Here is a 15,962-nt window from a genome sequence, read left to right on the forward strand (position 1 = left end):
TTGTAATGTCATACATCCGAGTGTGTTTATCTGATTGTGTGTATGCTAAAGTGTGTGTGTGAGAGAGAGAGGGGAGAGAGAGAGAGACTAAAAGTAAAGGTTAAATGGTGTGTGATGTCACTTCCGCCAATAATGGCACCCATGGGCAAAGCCGATGTGTTGCGGCAATGCAAGAGCTAGTGGCTTTGTCAATGTCTTTTAGCCAGGTTGTGTCGATGCATCACAGCACTTTTTCCTCTTGATTTTCAGCCAGTGTGAGTGCGATGCATGGAATGTTGGGGTGATGGTCTTGAATGGAGGGTTGGGGTGCCTGGATGCTTGAGGGTGACGGAGTAGGGCTGAGCAGTAGGCAGAGTGCTCCTGGGGTGCTTGTACCTTTACAACTCATCTATTTGTAACTGTAGTTAATAAATCTGCATGAAACTACATCTTGGCTAATGAGCTCATCGCTACATCCTGCAAGGTACATAGAGCCCCCACGCCCCCTCCGGACTCAATGGGGAGTTCTCAGACCAGGGTACTGTGCGGAAGGGACCCCCTGGCATAGAATGAAACCTCTGAGACAGTAAAGGAAAAACTGGAACACTCTTACCAGCTAGGGCAGGAGCCCTGCGCTCCCTTTTATGCAGGGTCTCTGCAGTGGTGCAGCTAGCCCCCCCCCCCCCCCCCCCCCACCCCACCCCCCCTTATGCCCCTGTACTGTAGGTAAGGTAGTAAAGCACAGCTTTAATCGGGTCTTAGTGGACCTATTGTGCCTCTGGCTCCGGTGCTACTGCACCTGCTGCACCGCTGCCAGTGTGCGGCTGGAACCGCGGCTTGAGAAACGCTGGGTACGGAGGGACCCCTCTGTCTGCCGCTCTCTCCTGTCCCCTGTCACTTCTCCCAGATCGACCCCATCGCTGGGGCCGTCTCTAATGCCCCTCTCCGCTCTCGCTCGTCCTGTCCCGCGTTGTCCCTCTTCTCCTCCTCAGTCGGTGTCTCTCACTCTTCCGAACACTCTTTCACCCTCATGTCTCCTTTTCCGATCTGTCCGTTTCTTCACATCTCTACCGCCGGCGCCTTTCCATCCAGCTCTTCCTGGCGCTCGAGCCCCGTCCATCACTCTCCCCAGCGCTCAAGGTCTCTCTTCCTTCCTTCCCTCCCTTCCTGTCTCTCTCGCTCTCTCTGTTTCTCTTCGTCTCCTCTCAACAGCTCTGTCCGCGCGCCCCTCCTTCTGTCACACACGCGTGCATTCACAACACACTCGCATACACGGCCCCCCGCGGGCGCACACCCACGCAACCAAACCTGCAGATACTTAAGCAAGATAATCAGAGCGAGAGAGACACTCTGAGAGGCAAGCACATACACCCCCCCCCCCCCACACACACACATACACCCTAGAGACAAACGCACATGCAACCAGACCCCAGAGACATCCACACACACACACACACAGATGCGCCCCAGAGACAACCTCACATACAGCCGCACTGATACACACCACCAGAGGCATCAATACAACCGCTCACAGATACACCCACACTTAAAGCCACACACAAAGACACCCCAGAGACAACCACACATACAGCCATGCACACATAAGATACTCCCCAGAGACATCCACACACAGATACTCGAGGGGGACATCTACACATAGATACTCGAGGGGGACATCCACACACATAGATACTCCCCAGAGACATCCACACACATAGATACTCCCCAGAGACATCCACAAACATAGATACACGAGGGGGACATCCACACATAGATACTCGAGGGGGACATCAACACACATAGATACTCCCCAGAGACATCCACACACATAGATGCACGAGGGGGACATCCACATACATAGATACACGAGGGGGACATCCACACACATAGCTATGCCCCAAAGACATCCACACACATAGATACAGCCCAGAGACATCCACACACATAGATACACGAGGGGGACATCCACACACATAGATACTCCCCAGAGACAACCACATACATAGATACAGCCCAGAGACATCCACACACATAGATACCGCCCAGAGACATCCACACACATAGATACAGCCCAGAGACATCCACACACATAGATACAGCCCAGAGACATCCACACACATAGATACACGAGGGGGACATCCACATACATAGATACACGAGGGGGACATCCACACACATAGCTATGCCCCAAAGACATCCACACACATAGATACGCCCCAGAGACATCCACACACATAGATACACCCCAGAGACATCCACACACATAGATACAGCCCAGAGACATCCACACACATAGATACAGCCCAGAGACATCCACACACATAGATACACGAGGGGGACATCCACACACATAGCTATGCCCCAAACACATCCACACACATAGATACGCCCCAGAGACATCCACACACATAGATACAGCCCAGAGACATCCACACACATAGAGACATCCACACACATAGATACAGCCCAGAGACATCCACACACATAGATACAGCCCAGAGACATCCACACACATAGATACAGCCCAGAGACATCCACACACATAGATACACGAGGGGGACATCCACACACATAGATACACGAGGGGGACATCCACATACATAGATACACGAGGGGGACATCCACACACATAGCTATGCCCCAAAGACATCCACACACATAGATACGCCCCAGAGACATCCACACACATAGATACAGCCCAGAGACATCCACACACATAGATACACGAGGGAGACATCCACATACATAGATACACGAGGGGGACATCCACACACATAGCTATGCCCCAAAGACATCCACACACATAGATACGCCCCAGAGACATCCACACACATAGATACTCCCCAGAGACATCCACACACATAGATACACGAGGGGGACATCCACATACATAGATACACGAGGGGGACATCCACACACATAGCTATGCCCCAAAGACATCCACACACATAGATACGCCCCAGAGACATCCACACACATAGATACAGCCCAGAGACATCCACACACATAGATACACGAGGGGGGACATCCACATACATAGATACACGAGGGGGACATCCACACACATAGCTATGCCCCAAAGACATCAACACACATAGATACGCCCCAGAGACATCCACACACATAGATTATCCCCAGAGACATCCACATACATAGATTCACGAGGGGGACATCCACATACATAGATACACGAGGGGGACATCCACACACATAGCTATGCCACAAAGACATCCACACACATAGATACGCCCCAGAGACATCCACACACATAGATACGCCCCAGAGACATCCACACACATAGATACAGCCCAGAGACATCCACACACATAGATACAGCCCAGAGACATCCACACACATAGATACAGCCCAGAGACATCCACACACATAGATACACGAGGGGGACATCCACACACATAGCTATGCCCCAAACACATCCACACACATAGATACGCCCCAGAGACATCCACACACATAGATACAGCCCAGAGACATCCACACACATAGAGACATCCACACACATAGATACAGCCCAGAGACATCCACACACAGATACAGCCCAGAGACATCCACACACATAGATACAGCCCAGAGACATCCACACACATAGATACACGAGGGGGACATCCACACACATAGATACACGAGGGGGACATCCACATACATAGATACACGAGGGGGACATCCACACACATAGCTATGCCCCAAAGACATCCACACACATAGATACGCCCCAGAGACATCCACACACATAGATACAGCCCAGAGACATCCACACACATAGAGACATCCACACACATAGATACAGCCCAGAGACATCCACACACATAGATACAGCCCAGAGACATCCACACACATAGATACAGCCCAGAGACATCCACACACATAGATACACGAGGGGGACATCCACACACATAGATACACGAGGGGGACATCCACATACATAGATACACGAGGGGGACATCCACACACATAGCTATGCCCCAAAGACATCCACACACATAGATACGCCCCAGAGACATCCACACACATAGATACAGCCCAGAGACATCCACACACATAGATACACGAGGGAGACATCCACATACATAGATACACGAGGGGGACATCCACACACATAGCTATGCCCCAAAGACATCCACACACATAGATACGCCCCAGAGACATCCACACACATAGATACAGCCCAGAGACATCCACACACATAGATACACGAGGGGGGACATCCACATACATAGATACACGAGGGGGACATCCACACACATAGCTATGCCCCAAAGACATCAACACACATAGATACGCCCCAGAGACATCCACACACATAGATTATCCCCAGAGACATCCACATACATAGATTCACGAGGGGGACATCCACATACATAGATACACGAGGGGGACATCCACACACATAGCTATGCCCCAAAGACATCCACACACATAGATACGCCCCAGAGACATCCACACACATAGATACGCCCCAGAGACATCCACACACATAGATACAGCCCAGAGACATCCACACACATAGATACAGCCCAGAGACATCCACACACATAGATACAGCCCAGAGACATCCACACACATAGATACACGAGGGGGACATCCACACACATAGCTATGCCCCAAACACATCCACACACATAGATACGCCCCAGAGACATCCACACACATAGATACAGCCCAGAGACATCCACACACATAGAGACATCCACACACATAGATACAGCCCAGAGACATCCACACACATAGATACAGCCCAGAGACATCCACACACATAGATACAGCCCAGAGACATCCACACACATAGATACACGAGGGGGACATCCACACACATAGATACACGAGGGGGACATCCACATACATAGATACACGAGGGGGACATCCACACACATAGCTATGCCCCAAAGACATCCACACACATAGATACAGCCCAGAGACATCCACACACATAGATACAGCCCAGAGACATCCACACACATAGATACACGAGGGAGACATCCACATACATAGATACACGAGGGGGACATCCACACACATAGCTATGCCCCAAAGACATCCACACACATAGATACGCCCCAGAGACATCCACACACATAGATACTCCCCAGAGACATCCACATACATAGATACACGAGGGGGACATCCACATATATAGATACACGAGGGGGACATCCACACATATAGCTATGCCCCAAAGACATCCACACACATAGATACGCCCCAGAGACATCCACACACATAGATACAGCCCAGAGACATCCACACACATAGATACACGAGGGGGACATCCACATACATAGATACACGAGGGGGACATCCACACACATAGCTATGCCCCAAAGACATCCACACACATAGATACGCCCCAGAGACATCCACACACATAGATACAGCCCAGAGACATCCACACACATAGATACACGAGGGGGGACATCCACATACATAGATACACGAGGGGGACATCCACACACATAGCTATGCCCCAAAGACATCAACACACATAGATAAGCCCCAGAGACATCCACACACATAGATTATCCCCAGAGACATCCACATACATAGATACACGAGGGGGACATCCACACATAGATACACGAGGGGGACATCCACACACATAGCTATGCCCCAAAGACATCCACACACATAGATACGCCCCAGAGACATCCACACGCACAGATACACCCCAAAGACATCCACAGATACAACCACACACACAGATACACCCCAAAGGCACAGATACACCCCAAAGACATCCACAGATACAACCACACACACAGATACACCCCAAAGACATCCACAGATACAACCACACACACAGATACACCCCAATGACATACACAGATACACCCCAATGACATCCACAGATACACCCCAATGACATCCACAGATACAACCACACACACAGATACACCCCAAAGACATCCACAGATACAACCACACACACAGATACGCCCCAAAGACATCCACAGATACAACCACACACACAGATACGCCACAGAGACACAACCATACACACAGATGGACTCGAGGGAAATCCACACATACGCCATACACAAAGATACACCCGCGACACCGCGCATACAGCTACACATACAGATACGCCCCAGAAACACCCCCGCACACACGTCAGTCTAGTTGAGAGTGTCAATGAATTAGACACCACCTTCTCTTGTGGTTTCGGGAGCCGTGCGCTGTCAATGCACCAAGAGAACGTCTACAATCGAATCGATTCTCGTAGAGGAGAGACGCGAGTCAGAAAATAAATGTGCCATTTCACTAGCTAATGGTGCACATAGGCTAACACTCAGAACTGTAGGTGCATGAGCCTATATACCTGTATATTCTTGGTTTAAGTCTCAGCCACTTTCTATAGGTCTGAATCATGCATGCCTCCTCGGATTTTAATACTTCCTGCAGAAGTGTGCACCCATGATGGCACGTCCTTTGCAGTTGTATACAACGCCACAGACACATACGTGCAGTTGGCTTGGCGCCTTTGCGCCCTCCCTACCCTAACCCCCCACCCCCACAACTAAAGTTTCAAACTATTTGAAAGTTTTCTTCTTCCAGTAAGACTTGTCCCAGATGTTAGCTTAGATCTGCTACACAATTGCAACAGCTTTGTTTGTGTTATTTATCCAAAAGCAAACCGTTCTTGACTTGATAAAATGCGTACCACGAACCGCCGCGATAATAACGCTGGTAATTTACAGCGCTTGGATATCCCCCGTGGGGTTACGGCGCTACACACGGGGAAGGAATGTTGTCATTTTAAATCGTCTTGCCCTGCTGAGCGGTGCCACCGGGAGGCGACGCGCGCCACGGAAAGCAATTAACTTCAGAGAACAATATTATTGTGTGTGTGGAGCCGAGGCCGGCAGAGCCGCGTAGCCCTCCAGCACAGACGCCAGCACACCACCAGAGTAAAGAGTCCACGTCAGCAGAGCGCCCCCGCCCGGGAGGGTGCCACTCACTCCGCATGGACAATCAGCCTCACTCGGAAACTCCCCCCACCAGACTTCAGTATATCAGCTGTCTTCTAGCCGCCCCCACCCACAGACAGACGGTCTCACCCACCCCAGACCCTCAGCAGAGGGCAGGTCTGGTTTTGTGTTGTGTCCCTCCGTGAACCAGGCGCATCTATGGTTTCACTTAATAGTGCCCAGCCCCCACAAAAAGGGTGCCCCCAGCACCCACTGCCCTGGCAGCTGGTTGCACTCTGCCTTCCAGCTCAGGGTGCAGGTAGCACACTCCTGAGACCCCTTCTTACCACCCCCAGGTTGGCATTCACGGAGCTCAATCCTCTCTCCAACCCACTGAATCTCTATCTTAAACCTCTCTGCGTGACCCTTAGGCAGGGCCTGCGCTAGGCATGGGCAGTGTGGGCAGCTGCCCAGGGCCCCGCTCTCAGCCATGAACACAGGGCCCCACACCAGTGTGTCGCAGCCAGGCCACGGCACACGTGTCCTCTCCTGACCCCTGCTCAACTCATTTGAGAGAAAGGTAGCTTTTTGCAATTGTGCCACGGGAAGGGCCCTTCCCCTGGCCTTCACAACTATGGTATAGTAAGGCTAGACTTAGCGGAGGGGGGCCTTCTATTCGCCCACTTGCAGGGCGACACCTTTTGCCAGTTTGTCCTGCAATCAGGCCTCGTGTCCTGCCGCCCATTCAGAGGCTCCACAGGGCGCCCATCGTTCTGCAGCAGGTTTAAAGCTTTCTGATCAGAAGCAACTCTCACACATTCAGCCCACTAGGAGCTTTTGGTTTTACCCTGGACAGTGGACTGACCCTCCAGAGTCATAGGACAGCCAGGGTCAGGAGCGCCGAGGATCACACAGCACATCCTAGCACAGGAGCTAAGATCAGCCTGGACAGGGGTTGACTATTTCTGGACTTGATTACAGGGTCTAACGCCTCTCAGGCACTCCCGAAGTTTACTCAGCTCCACTCAGAACAATTCTACCTGCTCGACCCTCTCTGCCATCGGTTCCAAGAATCATGACCTCACCCCTTCCATTCTGCTCGCCTCCCAGTGGCTGTCTGTGGAGGCCACGAGCCCATTTAAACTCGCCAGCACTTCACCCACACAGGAAACAGGAAATCTGAAGATGGAGGTGCAAAACCTGGTCCAAGAAACACTCAGCCCCTTGTCCTGGAGTACCCCACCTTCAAGCAAGAGATTTCTGAATCCGTCATTCTACAGAAGCACACAAGAGTTTATAACTCTCTCCCTCCCTCTCCCCCTCAGTAAGACCACACGTCAAGCTAACTCCAAAACACCTCCCCAAGCCCTCCTCTTTGAAAGACGCTGGAGTTCAATCCCTTTCCCTCCCACCCACCGCCGTTGTCTGCTTTCATCTTTCCATGCTATATCTCATGTATCACCTACGCTGACGGCTTGTGAACTGGACTCCTGTTCGTCTTATCACCCACTTTCTCTCACTGACCGGCTTTTCATCCTTCCTGGATGATAACTGCACAGTATCCCTGCTGACTTTAGTAACTGTTCTTTTGTATAGCGCTCCTATGCTTCTGGGCCATTTCCGCGCTATATACAATCACAAACATAAAAGGAATACATGTCTCCTGGGCACACCCAGGGAGTACCTCAATCTCCCTCCCCCCCCCCCCCCCCCCCCCGCCAGCGAGACCGTTGATCTATTCCTAAGGTCATTGAAGTCAAGCTGTCGCCAGCCAGACATACCTCTGCCTGAGCATCAAACCGCAGGAGGCCGAGTCTTCATGCCCACGGAATGCATAGGTGACTTTCTTACTTGTATACAAAACTGTATATGTGCCTCTCGGTACCCAGCCCCGGTTCCAGGAGTTTTTGTCTGGATGGGCGAAGCATGTTCGGGTGTGCCAATGTGGGCCCAATGTTGGTCAATTCTGGAAGCAGTTTACAAGCCCTACATTTAGATCACATCTTTTTAACAGGCATACAAACAATTAAATAGTTATTTGAGTATAATTGCTGATGTCCATACTCAACCCTCATAATTTCCAGGCGACCAGGCTTCAACACAAGCACCTGGACCCCAAGCACAATGCAACAGTAGTGCAGGCGTCAGAAGGTCCCTGGTACCACAGCCTTGGCATCTCCAGGCGACCAGGCTTCAACTCAAGCACCTGGACACCAAGCACAATGCAACAGTAGTGCAGGCATCAGCAGGTCCCTGGTACCACAGCCGTGGCATCTTCAGACTGGGAAGAATGGCCATTCATTCCTTGGAATTTACACAACAGTTATTTCCTCGAGGTTGAGAGTGATTCTGGCCACCGCTTTCTGGGTGTTCTGCAGCCCCCTGATGATGCTTGTTGCTCCCAGCATTGAGGGTATTTTTGTACTCTAGGTTGCTGGGGCGAGAGTATGGGTGATGGTTTTCTGGGTGTTGACAGGGAGCCATTTGAAAATCTTGCTCAGCATCTTCAGGGTGTGGAAGCGTCAGGGCGTGATGACTTGGGCTGCACTGTCAGGTGTGCAGCCGATGACCATCCGAGGTTCAGCGGAGGTTCCCGTTGGCCCTGTCGGCCACCAGGTAGAGTCATATGGAGAGCAGGTCTCCCCAAAGAACATTACTTCGGCCTTGTCGATGCTCAGTTTCAGGCAGTTGGACTCCATCCAACATTCATCTGCAGAGCCCGTGGTAGCCCTTTATTGAACCAAATTATGATTGGTCCCATTGTGAGTACATATAATTAGACAGCGTAAGATCAGCATAACAAGGGCCACAGAAATTATGCAGCAAGGGAAGACAAATTTAGGCGGCAGGGTGGACTAAATATGAGGAAACAAAAGATGACTTATGCTGCAAAATACGGCACATGATGTTGTGACAGTATTAATTCTGCATTTTTTGCCTTCTACTGTACACTTAACACTGGGCATAGGCTACACCTCATTAGTACCAGCTTAGCACCCCATGAGAGCAATAATCAACTGCCATATGATCAGCCCGCCTTTGGGATGGGCCTTCTACTGTGCCTCAACACATGTCGTCGTATTTTTAGTAACTTTTGAACAGTTTGAGCTAGAAACACATTTTTAAAACTGCAGATTATGCATCAGATGATGGATTATTCTAGGCCAATTGCGGCAAATTCATAAATATATGGAAAACACCAGAGACGCAAAATTGCACAATTTCAGTGGACCTGACCGTAACCTGGGAATGTACTGGAACAAGAGATCAGGCTATGAAAGGCTCATACTGGTCACCGTGACCTACGGCTCAAAATCTGACACGAGATGACGTGGTAATTTACAGGCAGACGCACCCTCTAGGAGGCATCGCGACTCCATATTAAGGGCAGATTTAGAGCTCAGATGGCCGGGTACTCCTCCACAAACCTGAAGGATGGGGTATCTGTCATATTACAAGTGCAGTATATCCAATGGCACTTGTAGCACGGCGGGTGGGATATCTGTCATATTACAAGTGCACTATATCCAATGGCACTTGTAGCACGGCGGGTGGGATATCCATCACATTACAAGTGCAGTATTTCTAATGACACTTGTAGCACGGCAGGTGGATATCTGTCACATTACAAGTGCAGTATATCCAATGGCACTTGTAGCACGGCGGGTGGATATCTGTCACATTACAAGTGCAGTATATCCAATGGCACTTGTAGCACGGCGGGTGGATATCTGTCACATTACAAGTGCAGTATATCCAATGGCACTTGTAGCACGGCGGGTGGATATCTGTCGCATTACAAGTGCAGTATATCCAATGACACTTGTATCACAGTGGTGGATATCTGTCACATTACAAGTGCACTATATCCAATGGCACTTGTAGCTCGGCGGGTGGATATCTGTCACATTACAAGTGCAGTATATCCAATGGCACTTGTAGCTCGGCGGGTGGATATCTGTCGCATTACAAGTGCAGTATATCCAATGGCACTTGTATCACAGGGGGTGGATATCTGTCACATTACAAGTGCAGTATATCCAATGGCACTTGTAGCACGGCGGGTGGGATATCTGTCACATTACAAGTGCAGTATATCCAATGGCACTTGTAGCACGGCGGGTGGATATCTGCCACATTACAAGTGCAGTATATCCAATGGCACTTGTAGCACGGCGGGTGGATATCTGCCACATTACAAGTGCAGTATATCCAATGGCACTTGTAGCACGGCGGGTGGATATCTGTCACGTTACAAGTGCACTATATCCAATGGCACTTGTAGCTCGGCGGGTGGATATCTGTCACATTACAAGTGCAGTATATCCAATGGCACTTATAGTACGGCGGGTGGGATATCTGTCACATTACAAGTGCAGTATTTCTAATGGCACTTGTAGCACGGCGGGTGGATATCTGTTACATTACAAGTGCAGTATATCCAATGGCACCTGTAGCATGGCGGGTGGATATCTGTCGCATTACAAGTGCAGTATATGCAATGGCACTTGTATCACAGCGGTGGATATCTGTCACATTACAAGTGCAGTATATCCAATGGCACATGTAGCACGGCGGGTGGATATCTGTCACATTACATGTGCGTTTATATCCAATGGCACTTGTAGCACGGCGGGTGGGATATCTGTCACATTACAAGTGCAGTATTTCTAATGGCACTTGTAGCACGGCGGGTGGATATCTGTCGCATTACAAGTGCAGTATATCCAATGGCACTTGTAGCACGGCGGGTGGATATCAGTCACATTACAAGTGCAGTATATCCAATGGCACTTGTAGCACGGCGGGTGGATATCTGTCGCATTACAAGTGCACTATATCCAATGGCACATGTAGCACGGCGGGTGGATATCTGTCACATTACAAGTGCACTATATCCAATGGCACATGTAGCCCGGCGGGTGGATATCTGTCACATTACATGTGCGTTTATATCCAATGGCACTTGTAGCACGGCGGTTGGGATATCTGTCACACTACAAGTGCACTATATCCAATGGCACATGTAGCACGGCGGGTGGATATCTGTCACATTACATGTGCGTTTATATCCAATGGCACTTGTAGCACGGCGGGTGGGATATCTGTCACATTACAAGTGCAGTATTTCTAATGGCACTTGTAACACGGCGGGTGGATATCTGTCGCATTACAAGTGCAGTATATCCAATGGCACTTGTAGCACGGCGGGTGGATATCAGTCACATTACAAGTGCAGTATATCCAATTGCACTTGTAGCACGGCGGGTGGATATCTGTCACATTACAAGTGCAGTATATCTAATGGCACTTGTAGCACGGCGGGTGGATATCTGTCGCATTACAAGTGCAGTATATCCAATGGCACTTGTATCACGGCGGGTGGGATATCTGTCATATTACAAGTGCACTATATCCAATGGCACTTGTAGCACGGCGGGTGGGATATCTGTTATATTACAAGTGCACTATATCCAAGGGCACTTGTAGCACGGCGGGTGGGATATCCATCACATTACAAGTGCAGTATTTCTAATGGCACTTGTAGCACGGCGGGTGGATATCTGTCACATTACAAGTGCAGTATATCCAATGGCACTTGTAGCACGGCGGGTGGATATCTGTCACATTACAAGTGCAGTATATCCAATGGCACTTGTAGCACGGCGGGTGGATATCTGTCGCATTACAAGTGCAGTATATCCAATGACACTTGTATCACAGTGGTGGAATTCTGTCACATTACAAGTGCACTATATCCAATGGCACTTGTAGCTCGGCGGGTGGATATCTGTCACATTACAAGTGCAGTATATCCAATGGCACTTGTAGATCGGCGGGTGGATATCTGTCGCATTACAAGTGCAGTATATCCAATGGCACTTGTAGCACGGCGGGTGGGATCTGTCACATTACAAGTGCAGTATATCCAATGGCACTTGTATCACGGGGGGTGGATATCTGTCACATTACAAGTGCAGTATATCCAATGGCACTTGTAGCACGGCGGGTGGATATCTGTCGCATTACAAGTGCAGTATATCCAACGACACTTGTAGCACGGCGGGTGGGATATCTGTCGCATTACAAGTGCAGTATATCCAATGGCACTTGTAGCACGGCGGGTGGATATCTTTCACATTACAAGTGCAGTATATCCAATGGCACTTGTATCACGGCGGGTGGATATCTGTCGCATTACAAGTGCAGTATATCCAATGGCACTTGTAGCACGGCGGGTGGGATATCAGTCACATTACAAGTGCAGTATATCCAATGGCACTTGTAGCACGGCGGGTGGGATATCTGTCACATTACAAGTGCAGTATATCCAATGGCACTTGTAGCACGGCGGGTGGATATCTGTCACATTACAAGTGCAGTATATCCAATGGCACTTGTAGCACGGCGGGTGGATATCTGTCACATTTGTGATGGAGTAACCGTCCCCTGAATGCTAAATCAGGCCCTAATTATTAGGTAGTGGGCAGGCATTCGATTCCCTGGTTGGCGCTCATTCAGTGAGGTATGCACGGCCACTATCTGACTGGCATAACCACCGTTCAGTATAGGACAGTATAGGACTGTGAGCTAGGCACAGAGGCTAAAACACAGAAAGCCCCACACAGAAACAGACAAAACTGAGGGTGCAGATGGCCACACACAGCCAGGGTCCCTGGTGCCACTGCACCTGCTGTATCATTGGAAGGTAAAGCCCTAATCCCTCCAGTCCCCCAACACACTGCCCAACTGCAGCTCGCCTCAGACACAGCTGAGGTTGCCACCTGGCTGTTTTTTTACAAGTATAATCAGTAGTTTTGGAGTCCATTTTCACAGGCAGTCGTTTTTTTTTCACACTGCAGTGACAGCAGGCACATCGATGTGTGCACACTGAGAGTGCTCACTTCTCACTAGTGGAGTAGTTAGGGTGTGAACTCGTGCCAGGTGAGCGTTGTGGGGGAAGGGAAATCCTTTAAAGAGTCATTTTCTCTCTGAATTTCCCTTCTCTTTTTGAAACTGGGAGCAGCACCCGTTGTTTAAAGCCACTTAAAGCCCTGGTGGTACCCATGGGGTGGGGTGGTTTGAGAATGGATGTCAGCTTGGGGCGGGGACTCGGCAATGCCTGGACATAGTTAGATCGAACGACTTGTTCAGGATCACACTAGGTTGAGTGGAGGTGAAGCCAGGATTGGAATACAAAGTCTCGCCCGAACTCTGGCTGCAGTGTAGACCTTGTCTCTGCTACATTTAGACATGAATAGCTACAAAGAAGGGAAACTCACACATGTGCCAAAGAAAACGACTTCCGGTGTCTTACAAGCCACTAGGGAAAAAAAGGTCCTCTGAGGAAGAAGCCGTCGCTCAACACAACGTGCCGTTGTTTATAAACAAACATCGCATCTTGTAAACCGAGCACATAACTGAATGCTGGAGACGCACGGACAGGTCCAGCTTTGCAATGGAAAAGCAAGGACTAACAACAGCACAAAAGGCGAACCGCCGACTGCAAGGCTGGGCAGGCCCTGTGAAAAGACAACACAACGTAACACAAGATGAGACAGTAAAAACGTCAACAGAACACGGGTGAGCGGAGGACAGCATGCGGCTGCACTGCAGGACACACGACTCAGCATCACAGCACAGCAGACTACAAGGTGGACAGTCACAACGGAGCACAGCAAGAGAGCGCAGCAAGAGAGCGCAGCCAGGCACACTGGCGCAGAACGAGGCACTGAGTCAAATATGACAACGCTTCGCAGCGACACACAGAACCCAGGACTGCAGACGTGCTGACAGGACAGAACCTGTCCTGTTCCGAGCTAATAAACCTGCCCTGTCCCATCCCGAGCTACAGAACCTGCCCCGACCCCAGATAGCGAGCCTGTCCTATCCCGGGATAGCGAGCCTGTCCTATCCCGGGATAGCGAGCCTGTCCTATCCCGGGATAGCATGTCACACCTGTCTGTGTAGCTTCAGCACGGATGTGCAGACAGGGGTCTCCTTGCCAGCCCATGCCCGCAGCTGACAAGGTGCACGGGGTGTGGAGGTCTGGGTGGCAGGGGGAGTGCCCGAGGAGAGCAGGGCAGCTGGCAGAGAACTTACCTCCCAGACTTATATCAGGAGGCAGGTGCGCTGCACCTACAGGTGGGGGGTGGAGCGTCTCCACGTGATGCTGGATAGAGAAGAGCCCCCTACCCAAGACTCACAGGTGCGAGGTGGAAGGTACTCACAGTGCTCACCTCCCACTTCCCCCGCAGCGCGCTGCTGCCCACGCACCCACATCCTGCCTCCCAGCAGTGTGAGCCCCAGACTCACAGGTGAGAGAGAGGTGGAAGGTACTCGCAGTGCTGCTGAAAGGAGGACCCCGCCCCAGACTCACAGGTGGAAGGTACTCACAGTGCTGCTGAAATGAGTACCCCGTCCCAGACTCACAGGTGAGAGGTGGCAGGTACTCACAGTGCTGCTGAAAGGAGGACCCCGCCCCAGACTCACAGGTGCAAGGAAGCCACCCCATCCCCTCCCAAACTCCAGACTTTGGGGTGAAAGGAGGAAGGGAGTCACTCCGGCTGGAAGAAACAGCTCCTAACGCCCCCTCCAGACTTACAGGCGAGAAAAGGAGGGACTCGCAGTGCCTGTGGCCAGAGAAACACTGACAGGTGATTGAAAGGTGGAGGGTACTCACCGCGCTGCTGGCATGGAGCTGCGGGGCTGACCTCTCTCCCGCACTGCCACTGCTGCGGGGCTGACTCTCTCCAGCACTGGATGGACCTCTCTCCCGCACTGGATGGACCTCTCTCCCGCACTGGACGGACCTCTCTCCCGCACTGGACGGACCTCTCTCCCGCACTGAGGTGCTGACCTCTCTCCCCGCACACTGCCGAGCTGACCTCTCTCCCGCACCGCTGGTCCGCCTCAGCCGTCGGTCCCGGGCTGGAGACTCTCACATCCTGCGGGTCACTTCCACAAGAATCGTCCGGAGCTCTGCATCCACCGCTCTCACCACAGACTTATATTACCGTAATGAACCGACTGCAGGGCGCCCCTCAGATCCTCTACCGTAAT

At 50.9% G+C, this 15,962-nt stretch overlaps 1 protein-coding gene across 1 annotated transcript in view; it reads right to left on the bottom strand.

Annotated features, from left to right (window-relative positions):
- The window catches only part of TP53I11 (tumor protein p53 inducible protein 11), a 488,139-nt gene extending 472,420 nt beyond the window's left edge, over window positions 1-15,719 (bottom strand). The window contains exon 1 of the mRNA XM_086959614.1: window positions 15,583-15,719. The gene's annotated coding sequence lies outside the window, so the exon portion shown is untranslated. The remainder of the gene's footprint in view (window positions 1-15,582) is intronic.
- Between the last annotated feature and the right edge of the window lie 243 nt (window positions 15,720-15,962).

This window comes from Lissotriton vulgaris, chromosome 2_2 (genome assembly GCF_964263255.1).
Source record: "Lissotriton vulgaris chromosome 2_2, aLisVul1.2, whole genome shotgun sequence".
NCBI classification, from domain to species: Eukaryota; Metazoa; Chordata; class Amphibia; order Caudata; family Salamandridae; genus Lissotriton; species Lissotriton vulgaris.